The sequence below is a fragment of the Apium graveolens genome, chromosome 2 (genome assembly GCF_009905375.1).
Source record: "Apium graveolens cultivar Ventura chromosome 2, ASM990537v1, whole genome shotgun sequence".
In the NCBI taxonomy this organism is placed as follows: domain Eukaryota; kingdom Viridiplantae; phylum Streptophyta; class Magnoliopsida; order Apiales; family Apiaceae; genus Apium; species Apium graveolens.
Window position 1 is genome coordinate 197,659,162 of NC_133648.1, and position 19,047 is coordinate 197,678,208.

General features: G+C 37.1%; 2 non-coding genes across 2 annotated transcripts; both read right to left on the reverse strand.

Moving 5' to 3' along the window:
* Window positions 1-3,503: 3,503 nt before the first annotated feature.
* On the reverse strand, window positions 3,504-3,610 carry LOC141710354 (small nucleolar RNA R71). The gene has a single exon (XR_012570880.1). It is a non-coding gene; the product is annotated as a small nucleolar RNA R71 (small nucleolar RNA).
* Window positions 3,611-18,536: 14,926 nt separating this feature from the next.
* Window positions 18,537-18,643, reverse strand: LOC141710061 (small nucleolar RNA R71). Its single transcript, XR_012570602.1, has one exon. It is a non-coding gene; the product is annotated as a small nucleolar RNA R71 (small nucleolar RNA).
* Between the last annotated feature and the right edge of the window lie 404 nt (window positions 18,644-19,047).

Sequence of the window (19,047 nt, forward strand, 5' to 3'; positions counted from 1 at the left end):
TGTATACCTGATTTCTTTTCATAAATACCAAACCTTTGTTATTCCAAGGTGGAAACTCTTGTCGTACATGATTTGATTATCAAATGCAAATGTTGTTTTTAGTTAAATATTTTATAACTACTGATTTTGGAAATGAATGTTTTATTTGAATTGAATTATTAGATTTGGATTGTTTTATAAAATATGTGGACCAGATTCATGGTCAAGTGTAGGCCAAAGTGTGTCTTGGATCCAGTATAGAGAGCAGGGCTATATGCCATGTTCGGGGTTAGTGCTTTACTGATCATCAGCATAAACTTTAGGTTTTTAGTTAAAATGATTTAAGTCTAGTTGAATAATTTTTTTGAATGATTGAATTTCCTAGTTTTTAATTGATACTAAGATTGATGAATCCTTTTGTATAATACCCTGAGCATATGAATTCTCAATAAACTATTTCAGATGTTTTTGTTATATTGGTACTTGCTGAGCATTGTTGCTCACCCTTACTTTTATTTTAACCATTTCAGAAAGGCATGAAAAATTGGGTTGCTCGAGTATGATAGCACTTAAGTCTAAGGCTAGGCGAAGAGCCTGAGTGGTTAAGTTTTCCAGAGGTCAAAGAAGGTATCTAGGGAAATTGATGAGGATGGTTCGAGTTAGAGTTGTTGATACGGGAGCTGAAGTTATTTTTCTTATGGAGAAAAATACATCTTTGGACTTCTTTTCATTTAAGTCCATGCATGGGCGCTGGTTGGGAAATGTTATAAGTCCAATAGTCAGCTTAATTACCAATATTGGCTGATTATTATATATTTATTAATTAGTTTTTTGGTTTACAAGTTTTTACCTTTCACTTGAGAGGGTTTTTCTTGTTTTAAGCACCTAGGATTTTATTTTCTTGTTGGATTTGGTTTTTATGTAATTTCCTATTCAGAATAGGTTTTTATGTAATTTTATATTTGGATTAGGTTTTTATGGGATTTTAAGTTGGACTCAAATATTAGCTAACTAACTAATTTTTGAATCTAATTGGGATTCTTAATGGGTTTAGGTTATTGGCCTAGCCTATATATACCCCTATATTGTAATCTTTCGAGACCATAATTTTATGAGAATAAATGGTGAGTTTATACTTGCAAAACCTTTTGAAAGTTGGTGGGTAATTCCTTTATAGTTTCTTCTCCAGATTTCGTTTAGTTTATGGGTGATTAAATTCTTTAAGGATTATAAACAAATCGATCCTTTAGTTTTGTTTCTTTGTGATTAAATTCTTTATAGAAGCAAGCTGAAGTTATTTTTTAGGAACATATCTGATCTACATAGAAAATATATATCATCTTGGTATCAGTGTGACAACCGGCAAATTATTTAAAATATTATATGAGTGTATATATATTCTGTGTAATAATATGAATTCTCGTGAGTTATATATATTTATTCTCTTGTGTGGTAATTTGATTCTTGTGGATTGCGTATTGATAAGTGGAATTTATATCTACTTGCAACGCTTCATATCGGCTTAAATTGGATGTTTTGGACTCAAGTATGTAATTGCATTGCAGGGCACCAGTCAGGAGGAGGAATTGAGTTTTACAATGTTTTTATGCTAATAAGAGGTCATGAATGGAGTTTCGGGAGATCGCTCGAAGAAAGGAGTGCAAAATAACAAAAATCAGAAGTTTGGTCAGAAGGCAGGTGCACCCGCGCCATTAGCGGGGCGGCCACACCAAGTGAAGCAGAGTAACAGCATGCCCGCACCAGTATATAACGCGCCCACGCCAGTTCAAAAAGCCAGAATCCTAATTCTACAATGATTTGAAGATTTGAAGAGTCCAGATCCACTTGGGGCCTATATATAAAGATAAAAAGACGTTTTTAATAACAAGGAAGCCAGGGAGAATAAAAAGAAGACCTAGAGCATGCAAGACGGCTAAAGAGAGGAAGATCTAGTTTCATACTTTTGTATTCTTCGATTTAGGTGATACTTTTTGGATGCTTGTTTTGTTCTTGTTCTAAATCCTAGACTTTTATATTCTATAGTAGTATTCTGAACTTATTTAGTATCATTTTTTCATTGGAACCCATGGTGATGATGCGTTCGATCATGAACTAATCGTTGTCATGGTGTTCTAGCGGATTTATTTATGGATTTCAACAGTTGATTGTTCTAAATCTTTAGTGTGTGGTGATTTATTATATCCTAGTTTGGTTGTGCTTATTCGTCTTTGATGCGTAGCTAACATCTAAGATTGTTTGTTAATCTCTATTGAAGCGAAAATGAATATAGAGGTTTAGAACTTGCCATGCTAGCATAGGTTTATATATGAATTGACATGCATAATTTATGGGTAATTTTAACCATCTTACACACCCTATGTAATGATAATAGATAACTTGTTCTTAAACCATTATGTTTTCAAATTGTATAGACATATAGGGTCTAAGCATAATTAGTGTCTATTTGGCTTCTATCTTTATTGTGGATGCTTAGTAGTAGGGTATAGGTATATCGAAAAATAGCGTATACTAATTTCGTGTTATATGATTAGTTATCATCACCATCGCATACTATTGATAAAGATATAAACTTTGGATGAAGTATTTAATGAAGTTAGAATCCCATGTTTTATTCTCGTATAAGTAATTCACTGTTAATCTCTTAGTTAATGCATGCTAGTATAATCTCTTAGGTAGTTAATCAAATCAACTTGTTACTTGTCTTAGCTGTGAATGATAATCATACATTGTTGCATAAGTGCATAATCTAAACTTAACCTACACCAGTCTCTGTGGGACCGAACTCGACTTACATCTTATACTACTTGTGATCATGGACGCTTACGTGTATTTTCGCGTGTATTTTAGTGTGAACAAGTTTTTGGCGCCGCTGCCGGGGACACGGTATTAAATTTTAGTTTATGTGCTTGACATCAGTGGTCGTTAAAGTTCACTGACTCGAATTATTTTACTTATAAGTTTACTTTGTTGTGTTTCAGGTACTCTAGAGAGTGTGTATGAAAACAAGATCTCAATCTCGGAAGGAAATAATTGAAGATGATAAAGTAGTTGAAGAAGTGAAAGAAGAAGTTTTTGAAGAAGTTGACAAAGTTGAAGAAGAAGCGATCATTACAATGGGAGAACCAGCAACACCAATGAAAGCGTTGATAGATTTTTCTCAACCCAAGATCAATGACATTTAATCTAGCATTGTCAAGCCAGCGATCGCAACTAATACCTTTGAAATCAAGCCTGGCACGATTCAGATGGTACATAATTCAGTCCAGTTTGGGGGTTCTCCAACGGAAGATCCTAATATACATATTAGGGATTTCATCGAGATATGCGACACCATCAAGTTCAATAATGTTTCTGAAGACGCTGTGAAATTAAGACTTTTCCCATTCTTTCTGAGGAATAAAGCTAGGAGCTGGTTGCACTCTCTACCACCAGGTTCTATTGCGATATGGGAGGATCTTGCTCAAAAGTTTCTAACTAAATTCTTCTATATCGCAAAGACAGCTGTAATCAGGAATGTTCTTACACAATTCACGCAGCAATCGGGTGAATCTTTATGTGAAGCTTGGGAGAGTTATAAGGAGATGCTTAGGAAGTTTCTTCATCATGGAATGTCTGACTGGATGGTGATCAATTGCTTTAATAATGCTTTAAGAGCACATGTGACGGCCTCAACCCTAGGGTCAGGAGCTAACGTCACTATATATATAACAATCACAAATATAAACTACTAATTTAGCATTATTATATAAACACGGCCCCATACCAAGATCTGATACAGGTTCAAGTATTATTTAGGTTACAATACCAAAACAACTTATTAAATGAGACGACACTCTAACCTATTACGGCAACTCATCAGACCTCATGGTCTGATACAAACTACCTCGGAGGAGCCAGGTCCTGAAGGAGCCAAGGCTCGGTTCTGCCAGGGTCGAATGGGTCTTCTAGACATCTGCAATGTATATATATACAAAACCAGTTACAAGGGTGAGCTATCAATTGCTTAATAGTACCACTATATGAATAACAAGTAAAGCAGTTTATATAAAACAGTTATAGGAACAGAAATCATAACTCGTTTATGAAAACAAGTAAAATAGGTATAAACTGGATATTAACAACTAGCATGCTCTATAAAACGTAACATCAGTTGTGTGTTGTGTGAATACCAGAGTCCAATTTTAGCATGCTATTTTCATTTATAAATCCATTGTTCCATTATAGGAAACATAAAATCATCTATTCCGTTACGAGAACCACTAAACCAAAATCAGATATATAATTGGACGAATCCTAGGGATAGCTGATCATTCTATCCCACCACAAACCTGTTCCGGAACCCATAGACTAGCTAGGTCTCTATCACTCTGGACTAAGTAGTTCAAGTAGGGCGCACAACCGACTTAGCCTCTTACGCAAACCCGTTGGGCCGTTACGGGCCTCTTACGCAACCATCCAATATCTGATCTGTTTTATCCAGTTTTTAAAATCACTTATATCTATCTCTTTTAAAACAATTATATTACAGCACACTTATTCAAAAATCTTTCCAATTTTTAATCATAAACTAGAGATAGCCATTTTTCAGAAGTTACTTTTCTCCCAAAACATAAGTTAATAAAACTTTCTAAATATGGGAAATACGTAACTTAAAGCGTTATGTTCCAGTACGTAAATTAAATCAAGAATTATTCATATATATTGAACTGTAAAAGATTGGTTCAGAGGTACTTGCCTTGCGAAGCTTTTTAACTAACCCTAGATCGATTTTAAACTGACTTTAACTCTCGAGTCCTTCGACTTGAACCTACAGAATCGAAACATCCTAGGTTAGATGACCAGTTATGCTTGGCATATCCTCGCTAAACACTTTACCCAACGATAATGATTCCCGACTCGTACTTATTCGTATAATATTGTACACGTAATAATAATACACGTAACAATCAGGGTTTGATTCGTATTTATTTAAATATATACGCTCGACTCGTAATTTAAAATAATTTTCAGAAAATTTGAACAACGATTCCTCTATTTATAGGCCTACCCATCGAAACTTCATCGACGTCCAAATCCCAAAAAATCCAATTCACAACTTATAATTAACTATGACTCGTCACACAAATGTTTATTTATGTTTCGAAAATAATTTACACCAATCATTTTATTTATTTTAAATATTTAAAACTCGGATAATAATCATCACCGTCCACCGTCCGGTCGTATAAATTTATCGCGGACGGCGGTAAAATTTATTGGTGCCCGAAAATTATTCGGGTTTCCAAATAAATTTAGCATATTATTAAAAAATCTTTTTCCCACAAGAATAATTCATTTCATTGCACGGATATTAATCAAAAAATTCCCTGCAAAGAAAATAAATAGAATTAAAGCTAAATCAGAAATATTGCATCGACAATAAACATATTGGACACACACAGGCGCATGAAACTCTATTGGTTCATTCTCAATTACTTGATTCGAATCAAGAATGTACGACTTTAACATGGATACATGGAACACATTATGAATATGCTGCAATTGTGGCGGTAATGCTATCTCGTAAGGGAACTTTTCTATTCATTACAAAACTTCAAATGACCCTATATACCTTGGGCTGAGCTTGCCCTTCTGTCCAAATCGAACTAACCCTTTCCAAGGTGATACCTTCAACAATACCAATGATCCTACCTCAAAATTCATATTCTTTCGATATAAATCTACTTTTTTCCTCTGTCTATCCTGGGCGGCTTCCAACCTTTCCCGAATCAATGCTACTTCATCTTTAGTCTGCTGCACTAGCTCAGTTCCTAGTACTTTCTTCTCTCCTACTTCATCCCAATACAAAGGTGACCTGCACTTACGTCCATATAGGGCTTTATAGGGTGGCATTCCGATGCTAGCATGATAACTGTTATTGTAAAAAAACTCAATTAACGGTAGATGATCATCCCAGTTTCCCTTAAAATCCAAACCAAAACCCTTAACATGTCCTCTATTGTCTGAAGCGTTCTCTCACTTTGGCCATCTGTCTGAGGATGATAGGCGATGCTCATATTTAGCTTAGTTCTGAGACACTCTTGAAATTTAGTCCAAAACCTTGAATTGAATCTTGGGTCTCGGTTTGATACAATGGACACAGAAACTCCTGCTTGGTTACTATTTCGTCCAAATACAACTTAACTAACTTTTCCAAAGAATACCTTTCGTTGATAGGGAGGAAATGTTCTGAATTTGTTAATCTGTCAACGATTACCCAGATAGTATCATGGTTGGACTTCGTCTTTGGCAATCCTACTACGAAATCCATCACAATTTCTTCCCATTTCCACTGTGGAATCTCCAAAGGTTGTAGCAATCCACTTGGCCTTTGATGTTATGTTTTTACTGTCTGGCACACATGACATTTGCTAACCCTATTTATAATTTCTTTCTTCATTCCTGGCCACCAAAAATTCTTCTTCAAGTCTTGATACATCTTGGTACTTACCGGGTGGATAGAGAATCAGAATTATGAGCTTCTCACAAAATCTCATTCTTTAATTCAGTCACATAGGGAATCCATATTCTCGAAGAAAATCTAAACATGCATTTGCTATCCTTTTGAGTACAAACTTCTTCTCTAGTGAAACTATCCAATCCTTGATTCATAACTTGCTCTTGACATTTTCTTATCCTTTCCATCAATTCTGGCTGAAAATTGATTTCATATAATTGCTCTTTATTACCTTCTGGAACTCAAACTTCAATTTCCAGCTTTTCCAATTCCCTTGCTATTTCATCAGAAACTTTGATCTCATTCAATCTTTCCTTCCTACATAAGACATCTGCTACCACATTGGCTTTGCCCAGATGGTAGTTGATAGTATAATCATAATCCTTGATCAGCTCCAACCATCTTCGTTGACTCATATTTAAGTTCTTATGGGTGAATATATACTTTAAGCTTTAATGATCCATATAGATGTCACACTTCTCTCCGTACAAATAATGCATCCACAGCTTTAACGCGAACACTATTGCTGCTAATTCCAAGTCATATACTGGATATTTTTTCTCATGAGGTTTTAACTATCGGGACGCATAAGCAATAACTTTATTATATTGCATTTACACACAGCCTAGACCTTTCAACGAGGCATCACTGTAGATCACAAAATTTCCTGTCTCATCTGGTAATGCTAACACTGGCGCTGTCACTAATCTTTTTTTCAATTCGTGGAAACTTTCTTCGCATTTCTCTGTCCAAAAAAACTTCTCATTCTTCCTGGTAAGTTTGGTCAATAGAGTTGTAATCTTGGCAAAGTCTTTCACAAATCTTCGGTAGTATCCCTCTATTGCAAGAAAACTCCCAACTTTTATCGGGGTCTTTGGTTGTTCCCACCTGAATACAACTTCAATTTTTATTGGATCTACTTTAATACCATCCTTACCGACTATATGACCTAAAAACTGGACTTCATCCAACCAAAATTCACATTTTGAAAACTTAGCATACAACTGCTATTCCCTTAGCCTTTGTAGAACAATCCTTAGGTGTTCGACATGGTCGTCTTTAGCCTTTGAGTAATTGAGGATGTCATTAATAAATACAATAACAAACTTATCCAAGTACTCCTTGTTCACCCAATTTATTAAATCCATAAAAGTTGCTGGTGCATTGGTCAATCCAAATGACATTACTAAAAACTCATAATGTCCATACTTAGTTCTGAATGCGGAATGTGGTATGTCTTCAGGCTTAATCTTCAACTGATGATAACCCGATCTTAAATCAATTTTTCAGAAAAAGCATGCTCCTTTAAGCTGGTCAAACAAATTATTGATCCTGGGTAGATGATACTTATTTTTGATGGTTAGCTTATTTAGTTCCCGATAATCAATACACAATCTCATGCTTCCATTCTTCTTCTTTACATATAACACTGGCGCGCCCCACGGAGATACACTTGGTCTAATTACTCCCTTATCCAAAAGTTCATGATGTTGCTTAGCTAGTTCCTTCATTTCCATTAGGGGCATACGATAGGGAGCCTTTGAAACTGGTTCTGCTCCAAGAATTAAGTCAATAGAAAACTCAACCTCATGATCTGGTGGCAATCCTGGAAACTCATCTGGAAAAACATCCAAAAATTCTCTAACTATCGGAATTTTGTCCAGATTAGGTGTCTCTTTTTCAGTGTCTATAATATGGGGTAAATAGGCCTCACATCATTGTCTCAATAGTTTCTTTGTTTTTAGTATCGAGAGAAATTTCTTTTCCTGTTTCTGTCCTTGATAAATTATCATTTCCTCATTTTCTATATACATCACAATCTTCTTTTTCTTGCAATTAATATTTTCCTTATGTTGGGATAACCAATCCATAACTAGAATCATGTCCAATTCTCCTAACTTGAAAGGTATTAGGTCCACTGAAAAGGAATGCCCGTTGATTTCTAGTTGACACCTAGGACAAAATTGGCTTACCGAAACTTTATCCTGATTGGCCACTTCTATGGTCAAGGGCTCAGCTAAGTCTTCAGACATTAAATCCATTTTATTCCCACATTCTTTTGATATAAAGGACTTAGACACTCCCGAATCAAACAAAACTTTAACGGGTACAGAATTAAGAGAAGGCGTACCTTCCACTACATCTGAATCCTGAGCATTAGATCTTTTGGTCATCTTGAAGGTTCTGGCTCTTTCTATGCTGGTTGCCGGTCCTTGAGATGCACTACCTCCCATGCTGCCCTGAGTAGTGACCTTACAGTGTCTGGCAATATGTTCAACCTTCGCACACTAGAAGCAGGTAACTCCGGGATTTTCTGAACTGCACTCTGATGTGTAATGGCTTTTCTGATCACATTTAAAACATTGGACATCCTTTCTACATTGACCGCTATGCTTTTTACCACACGACTTACATTCTGCTATTGGCTTAGTTGATGGAGCTGGGGTAGAAGAAAATGAGGTGACACTTGGTCTCACCTGGGGAAAACCTTATCTTTTGAATCTCTTGTTCCTATTTCGACCAAATTTCCTCGGGAACTTCTGACTGGATTCTTCTCGATCCGCCTTGTGAGTAACGCTATCAAACTTCCTTTACTTGTCGCTCTTTTCCTTGAAGGCCAATTTCTGATCGCTTTCAATCACTAGGGCGGCCTGAATTATGAAAGTATACATCTTAAGCTGCAAAACCACCACTCCACTACGAACCTCAGGCTTCAACCCTTGTTGAAACCTCCTTGCTTTCTGAATCTCTGTACTCACATATCCAGGGCCTAATCGGGCCAATTCTGTAAACTTGGCCTCATATTCTGCTACACTCTTCTCACCTTGCTTCAATTCTACAAACTCAACTTCCAACTGATTCTGTAAACAATCTGGAAAATACTTTTCCAAGAATAACTCCGTAAATTTGGTCCAAGAAACATGACCTTCTCCTTCCAGCGCACGCATAGATTCCCACCAAAAATTTTCTTCACCCTTGAGAAAATAACTAGCATAATCTGTTTTGGAATCATCACTTACTTGAATAAGGGTGAAGAATTTCTCCATTTCCTTAAGCCAAACTCTAGCGGCAACCGGGTCTACCTCGCCCTTAAACTATGGGAGTTTGACTGACCGGAAGGACTTGAAACTAACAGTTTGGTTTGGCTCTCTCGACTGGTGTTACTGCTGAAGTTGCAACTGTTGTTGTTGGATTTTTTGGTGCTGTTGTTGTATGAGTTGCTGCTATTGTTTCTATTATTGCAGAAATTGTTGCTGCTGCTGGAATTGTTCTTGTTGCTGAGTCATCTGATTAGATTGTTTGCACAACAAATCTAGCAATTCACCTATGGCTGGGCCCCCAACAGAGTCTCTACTAGAGGAATTGGACGGGATATTCTTCTTGGGCGGCATTCTCCTGAAACACAACAAAAAGTTTTATATGAAAATTGTGCCCCCAGGTAGCAACATTTTTTTAATGCATCAGGAGAACGCTGCCACAATAAAATATTCTCTTCCTTATTTACTTGGGGTCCACCCATGATGCATAGCTAAATTTAATAAAACCAGCAACAAATACAACAATAACAGTAACAGTAATAACAACAGGTCAAACATAAAAACCAACAACAACTTTTATATAAAAGAACTACAATACAACAACAGTACAAAGATCCAACCAACAACTATAATGTAACACTAATAATAAAACTGAGTACACAACAAAATTGGCTGTCATAATAGCCTCCGCCTAATACATGCTACAACAACATAATATATATAAAATAACTATAGAATTCTTGAAAACCAACTCTGAGCTCTGCCTATCACTGCTGCCTCTCTACTCTAACCACATCCACTACCGGTGTCACCAATAGAGCCCAACTTAAATACCAACCAGTTAACCAGATACTGGTACTGAATGGCCCTGAACTCGGAGCAAATAAAAGGGTCAATAGACCTATCCCTCTCAACAGCTGTCTGAGTCAAAGTCCTCACTCAGGCATGAATATCAGGTGAAGGAACAGGGATGCCCTGGAAGGGTCCAACTGGGACTCGGTCAAGATGCGCGACTAGATCTGGACTCTGATCTCTAATAAAGGACCTGTTCACTGCTCGGTGAACATGATATGGGATCGAGGAAGATGCACCTGTTGGAGCAGATGGAGGAACTGGAGGTCTAGAGGAAGAAGAACTGGGTCCACAGCCTGGTGGGAAGTCCCTAACAACAGATAATGATCTCCGTACCCAACGGGGATGGGCACTAGGTCCTGACATATCTCTCGGTGCAAATGGAGGAACTGGTGCGGGAGGCAAAGAGGTCTCCTCAGCTATGATATCTAGAGTCTACTCAGAATCTGAACTGTCTGAGTCTGATTTGTTCTCCCGAGATGGAGAACTGGAAATCACAATGGGCTACTTCCAATAATATAAATATACAGGAAAGATACTATAAGGTTAAGGTAGTTCTATTAAACCATCAATAGATGCCAGGGTAACGCGTTCGGAGCCCTCGACTGACTCTTAGGGTTGCTCCTCTAAATAAGTTGCTGACTCACACCTTAGGACACACTTCCTATACCTTTTCGACTAAATTCCTAACCTAAATAAGGGACTTGAACCTGTGGCTCTCATATCAACTGTGACGACCTCAACCCCGGGGTCAGGAGCTGACGTCACTATATATATAACAATCACAAATATAAACTACTAATTTAACATTTTTATATAAATACGACCCCAAACCAAGATCTGATACATGTTCAAGTATTATTTAGGTAACAAAACTAAAACTACTTATTCAACGAGACCGACACTCTAACCTATTACAGCAACTCATCAGACCTCATGGTCTGATATAAACTACCTCGGAGGAGCCGGGTCCTGAAGGGGCTGAGACTCGGTTCCGAGAGTGTCGAATAGGTCTTCTAGACATTTGCCATATATATATATATACAAAACCAGCTACAAGGGTGAGCAATCAATTTCTCAACAGTACCACTATATGAATAACAAGTAAAGCAGTTTATATAAAAATAGTTATAGGAATAGAAATCATAACTCATTTATAGTAACAAGTAAAACGGGTATAAATTGGATATCAACAACTAACATGCTCTATAAAATATAATATCAGTTGTGTGCTTTGTGAATACCAGAGTCCAATTTTAGCATGCTACTTTTATTTATAAATCCACTGTTCCATTACAGGAAACACAAAATCATCTGTTCCATTACGTGAACCACTAAACCAAAATCAGATATATAATTGGACGAATCCTAGGGACAGTTGATCAGTCTATCCCACCACAAACCTATTCCGGAACTCAGAGACTAGCTTGGTCTTTGACACGTTGGACTAAGCAGTTCAAGTAGGGCGCACAACCGACTTAGCATCTTACGCAAACCCGCTGAGCCGTTACGGGCCTCTTACGCAACCATCCAATATCTGATCCATTTTATCCGGTTTCTAAAATTACTTTTAAAATAATTATATTACAGCACACTTATTCAAAAATCTTTCCAATTTTTAATCATAATATAGACATAGGCATTTTTCAGAAGTTAATTTTCTCCCAAAACATAATTTAATACAACATTTCTAAACACGGGAGATACGTAACTTAGAGCATTCTAGTCCAGTACGTAAATTAAATCATCAATTATTCATATACACTAAACTGTCAAAGATTAGTTCAGGGGTACTTGCCTTGCGAAGCTTTTCAACTAACCTTAGATCGATTTTAAACTGACTTTAACTCTCGAGTCCTTCGACTCGAACCTACAGAATCGAAACATCCTAGGTTAGATGACCAGTTATGCTTGACATATCCTCGCTGGACACTTTACCCAATGATATTGATTCTCGACTCGTACTTATTCGTATAATATTGTACACGTGATAATAATACATGTAACAATAAGGGTTCGATTCATATTTATTTAAATATATACGCTCGACTCGTAATTTAAAATAATTTTCAGAAAATTTGGACAGCGACTCCTCTATTTATAGGCCACCCGTCGAAACATCATCGACGTCCAGATCCCAACAAATCCAATTCACAACTTATAATTCACTACGACTCGTCACACAAATGTTTATTTATGTTTCGAAAATAATTTACACGAATCATTTAATTTATTTTAAATATTTATGACTCAGATAAAATTCATCATCATCCACCGTCCGCTCATAAAAATTCATCGGGGACGGCGGCAAAATTTATTGGTGCCCAAAAATTTTTCGGGTTTCCAAATAAATTTCGCCGATTAATAAAAAATCTTTTTCCCGCACGAATAATTCATTTCATTTCACGGATATTAATCAAATAATTCCCTGCACATTAAATAAATAAAAATCAAAGCTTAATTAGAAATATTATATCGACAATAAACATACAAGACACACACAGGCGTGTGTGCAGCACACACAGGCCGCCTCTCCGACGGTAACCGGCGGCAACCAGAAAATAAAGAAAATGATCGGAAAAACCTAGTAAAAACAACACCAACCACACACTCACGCCAACATAAGCTTAGACACACATATATATACACCCACCGGAATAAACCGAGAGTAAAATGGCCAGAATCAACGGGAAGATGGAGAAAAGAGGGGAAACAGAGAAGAAAATAAAAGAAGACAGATTGAAGATGGAGAGAGAGAGAGAGAGAGAAGACTGTACAGAGATAAATCGAGATAGAGAGAGGGCAAGGGATTGATGCTGTGACCCAGAAAGAAAAAAAGAAGGAATTAAAATAAAAACAAAATCTACAATTCTGCCACGTATCTGTTTCTTAACAAAAACGGGACATGTGTCCTGGATTTCCTATTGCAGGCATGATTTAACCCGAATTTCTAATTTAACGAACTAAGATGCGTATAAATAAAATTCAAACAATTCCCAAAATAATCTTAAAATTTGATAAATACCCCGAAACTAATAAAATACAAATTTCATAATTTTTGAACCATTTTTGGAATGCAATTTATACCCGCTTTTAACGATTAAACGAATCAACGCGAATTTTAAAATTTTCATAATATTATAAACTTCATAAAATATGAGTTTCGTAATTTTTGAAACTTTTCTGGATTTAATATCGAAGTTAACAATAAATATTCCAAATAAATCACACGGGGATAATAAATAAATTAAATAAATTTTCATAATTTCTAAAAATCTCTAAAAATATATATTGAAATTATAAAACACTCAAAATAATTTTTGAAATAATTTCTAATCTTATAAAAATAAAACTGCAATTAATTCACTAATAATTATTCAATAATTATACATTTAAATAATACGAAAATACATGAGTCATTATAGCACAGTCAAGACCTATGCTCGATGCAGCATCAGGAGGAGCTTTATGGTCTAAAAGATATGAGGAAGCTTATGAGCCGATCAAGATGATGGCTACGAATGAATATCAGAATCCAACTCAGAGGCTACCACAAGGCAAGGTAGCAGGAATTCTGGAGGTGGATACAACTACAACTATCGCTGCTCAGTTAAAGGCGTTGACTATGAAGGTCGATTCTCTGACCAACTATGGTGTTCAACCGATAATGTGTGTTTGTGAGCTTTGTGCAAGATCGCATCCGATGGAGCAATGTGCTATATCTAGTGAATCAGCTCAGTTTGTGAGCAACTTTTAGAGGTTGCAGCAACCTGTTCCTGCTACTTATCATCCTAACAACCGAAATCATCATCACTTTAGTTGGAGCAATAATCAAGGTGGTGTACAATAACCTTACCAACAGTTTGGAAACAAGCCTTTTAATCCTCCTGGTTTTCAACAACAGTTTGCACCAAGGCAGCAATTTCAGCCACACGGGATGCAACAACAATCTCATGGAGGTGCCGGTTAATCTTCTAATGAAAAATCTGAACTAGAGGAGTTGAGGCTTATGTGTAAAAGCCAAGCGGTTTCAATCAAGACTCTGAAGAATCAAATTGGGCAGATTGCCAATGCACTATTGAACCAAACTCAAGGAACTCTTCAAAGTGACACAAAGGCTAATCCAGGGAAGAGGGAAGTCAAAGAACAACTTAAGGCAATTACCCAGAGGTCTGGAATGGTCGCGAGCCCTCAGAATCAAGAAAAAGAAGACGCTGAATTTTTTTCAGAATGCAGGCGCGCCCACGCCCTCTCAAACTTTAGAAAATGATATTTTGGCTGATTCTGCTGAGAAAAAGGATGGCGAAGCTGAAACAAAGAAGAAAGCGGTTGAAAACAATACTCCTGAGCAGAATACATTAGTCAAACAAGTCTATCCTCGACCTCCATATCCTAAAAGACTTTAGAAGCAGAAGTTTGACAAGCAATTTGCTAAGTTTTTGGAGGTTTTCAAGAAGTTGCATATTAACATACCTTTTACGGAAGATCTAGAATAGATGTCGAGCTATGCTATGTTCATGAAGGGTATTCTTTCTCGGAGCTAAAACTTGAGAAGTTGGAAACTGTTGCTCTAACGGAAGAGTGCAGTGTTGTGCTGTAACAAAAACTCCCTCCTAAACTTAAAATCCAGGAAGCTTCACGGTACCTTGTACCATAGGAAATATATCTTTCGATAAGTGTTTGTGTGACTTGGGAGCTAGCATCAATCTCATGCCCTTGTTTGTCTTCAAAAAGCTTGGTCTGCCTGATCCTACACCGGTAAACATGTCTTTAAAACTGGCTGACCGTTCCATCACATATCCAAGAGGTGTAGTGGATGATGTCTTGGTTACGGTGGATAAACTCATCTTTCCTGCTAACTTTGTCATTCGGGATTTCGAGGAAGATAAGAAGATTCCCATTATCTTGGGAAGACCATTCTTAGCTACAGGCCGGACTTTGATCGATGTGCAAAAGGGTGAGCTTACCATGAGAGTGCAGGGTCAAGACGTGACTTTCAATATCTTCAATACAATGAAATTCCCTACTAATGAAGAGGAATGCTTTAATGTAGAGTTGGTCAACTATATAGTGACTTCGTTGCTTGATCAAATGCTAAAGACATATGCCTTAGAGAAAACCTTAACATGGAAATCTAATAGTGAAGATGAAGAAGGGGAATGACAACTTCAGTATTTAAATGCTTCTCCATAGAAAAGGAGATTGGATTTGCCATTTGAGTCTCTTAGACTATTAGAGCTTAAAAATTCTCATGAGCGTCTCAAACCATCTATTGAGGAAGCTCCCACACTTGAGCTCAAACCATTGTATGATCACTTTAGGTATGCTTTCTTAGGTGATGCATCTATTTTGCCTGTTATTGTTGCATCTGACCTTTCAGGTAGTGACGAAGACAAGCTCTAGAAAATTTTGAGAGAGTTTAAATCATCAATTCGATGGACTATAGTAAATATTAAGGGAATCAGCCCTTCTTATTGCATGCATAAAATTCTGCTTGAGGAAGGAAGTACGCCAATAGTTGAACAGCAGAGAAGACTCATTCCTATCATGAAGGAAGTAGTGACGAAGGAAATTCTTAAATGGATGGATACATGGATCATCTATCCTATTTCTGACATTTAATGGGTGAGCCCGATGTAGTGTGTGCCTAAGAAAGGAGGCATTACAGTTGTTGCTAATGAAAAGAACGAGCTCATTCCTACCCGGACAGTCACAGGGTGGAGAGTATGCATGGACTATGGGAAGCTGAATAAAGCCGCCAGGAAGGATCACTTCCCTCTTCCATTCATTCATCAAGTGCTTGATAGGTTGGCTGGTCATGAGTATTTGGGCTATAATCAAATTTGCATTGCCCCAGAAGATCAAGAGAAGACCACCTTTACTTGTCCTTTTGGAACTTTTACTTTTCTTCGAGTTTCTTTCGGACTTTGTGGTGCGCTTGCTACTTTTCAGAGATGCATGATGGCCATATTCTTTGATTTGATTGGAACTAATATAGAGGTTTTCATGGATGATTTCTCTTTGTTCGGGACTTCGTATGATGAGTGCTTGCATAATCTTGGATTGGTACTGAAAAGATGTGTTGAGACCAATCTGGTGCTCAACTGGGAAAAATGTCACTTCATGGTGCAACTGATAAGTGGATTTTATATCCACTTGGAATGCTTTATTAAAAGCTTAAATTGGTGTTTTGTACTCAAGTTGTTCGTATTTTGATGTGTTTTTGTATTATTGCATTTCAGGTATCAGTTAAATGAAGTAATGAGCTTTTAAAGGAAATATGATAAAAAGTGATCAGATTTGGAATCCAAGCATTTTCAAGTTGTAGAGAATCTCGTTAGCTTCGTGTGGACAGTTGAATCGCCTAATTCTGACGAGTAGAACTCAAGTTATGGGCAAAATAAGATTCATCAGAATTTTCCAGAAAGGCTGCACGCGGCCGCGTCAAAAGTGCACGCGATCGCCTGCTGACACGTGGCCGCCTCCGACCCGCACGCGACCGCATGCTGATATGCGGATGACTTCGCTGATTTCGCTGAAAAAGCCTTTTTTGAGTGGAATTTGACGATTTTAAGGGTCCAGGTCCAATATGGACTTATATATACTTAAAAAAAGTGTTTTCATCATCCGGGAAGATTGGGATACCAAGGAGAAGACCTAGAAGCACAAAAAAACTCTGAAAAAGAAGATCTTGTTTTCTACTTGTGATTCTTTGAAAATAGTTGTAATTTTGGATGCTCGTTTTCATTCTTGTTGAACCTAGATCTCGTTTATTCGTAATTTAATTATTATTCAGTTTATCAAGACCTTGTTTTATACCATGCTTTCATTGGAATCCATGGTGATGATGAGTTTGATTATGAACTAATCGTTGTTATGGGATTCTAGAGGATTTACTTATGGATTTCAATAATTAATTTGTTTCGATATCTTGGTGTGTGGTGATTGATTGATATCATAGTATTGTTTGTGCTTATTCGTCTTATGTGCGTAGCTAACATATAAGATAACGTGTTAATCTCTATTGAAGCGACAGTGAATATAAAGGTTTAGACCTTGCCATGCTAGCATAGGTTCATGTATTTGTTATGCATGATTCGTAGGTAATTTTAACCATCTTACTTGCCCTATGTAGTCACGATAAATAACTTACATATTAAACCGTTATGTTTTCAATTCTTATAGACATATAAGGACTAAGCATAATTGGTATCTATTCAACTTCTATCTCTTTTGTGGATGCTTGGTAGTAGGGTATTTGTACAACGAAAGTTGGCGTTACTAGTTTCGTGTTATCTGATTAGTGTCATCACCATTACATGCTAAGGTTAAGAACAATAAGGCTATTGAATGAAGTATTTAATGAAGTTAGAATCCCATGTTTGTCATATATAGTAATTCAACCTCAATTTTCTTAGTTAATGTTATTTAGTATAATCTCTTAGTTTAATCAAAACCCAATTTGTTATTTGTCTTAGCATTGATCGATAACCGTACATTGTTGCATAGGTGCATAAATTGAACTTAACCTAAACCAGTCTCTGTAGGAACGAATCTGATTTATATCTTATACTACTTGTAAACGCGTATACTTGCGTGAATATTAGCGCGTGTTTTCGCCCTAACAAGTTTTTGGTGCCACTGCCGGGGACTTGGTGTTAATTGTTTAGTTTATGTGCTTATCATCAGTGGTCGTTAAAGTTCATTGACTCGGACTCTTTTACTTTCACGGTATACTTGTGTTTCAGGTACTCATTACAATGGGAGACCCAGCAACACGAACGAAAGCCTTGATGGATTTTTCTCAACCCAAGATCAATGACATTCAATCTAGCATTGTCAGGCCAGCTATCACAGCTAATACCTTTGAGATCAAGCCTGGCATAATTCAATAGGTGCAGAATTCAATCCAGTTTGGGGGTTCTCCAACGAAAGATCCTAATATGCCTATTAGGGATTTCATTGAGATATGTGACACCTTCAAGTTCAATGGTGCTTTTGAAGATGCTGTGACGATGAGACTGTTCCCATTCTCTCTGAGGGACAAGGCTAAGATCTGGTTACACTTTCTACCAGCTGGTTCGATTACTACTTGGGAAGATCTTGCTCAAAAGTTTCTCACTAAATTCTTCCCTATGGCAAAGACAGCTGCAATCAGAAACGCTATTACTTAATTTGCGCAACAATCGGAAGAATCTCTATGTGAAGCTTGGGAGCGCTACAAGGAGATGCTTATGAAGTGTCCCCATCATGGAATGCCTGATTGGATGATCATCAACTATTTTTATAATGGTTTGGGAGCACAGTCCAGACCCATGCTCGATGCAGCATCAGGTGGAGCCTTATGGGCGAAGAGCTATGAGGAAGCTTATGATCTAATTGAACTGATGGCTGCTAATGAATATCAGTATCCAGCCCAGAGATTTCCACAGAGCAAGGTAGCAGGAGTTCTTGAGGTGGATACAACTATGGCTATTACTGCTCAACTAAAGTAGTTGTCTATGAAGATCGATTCTCTGGCTAACTTGGGTTTTAATCATATAACCAGTGTTTATGAGCTATTTGCAGGTTTGCATGCGACGGAGCAATGCACCATATCTAGTGAATCAGCTCAGTTTGTGAGCAACTTTCAGAGATCGCAGCAACCAGTTCCAGACACTT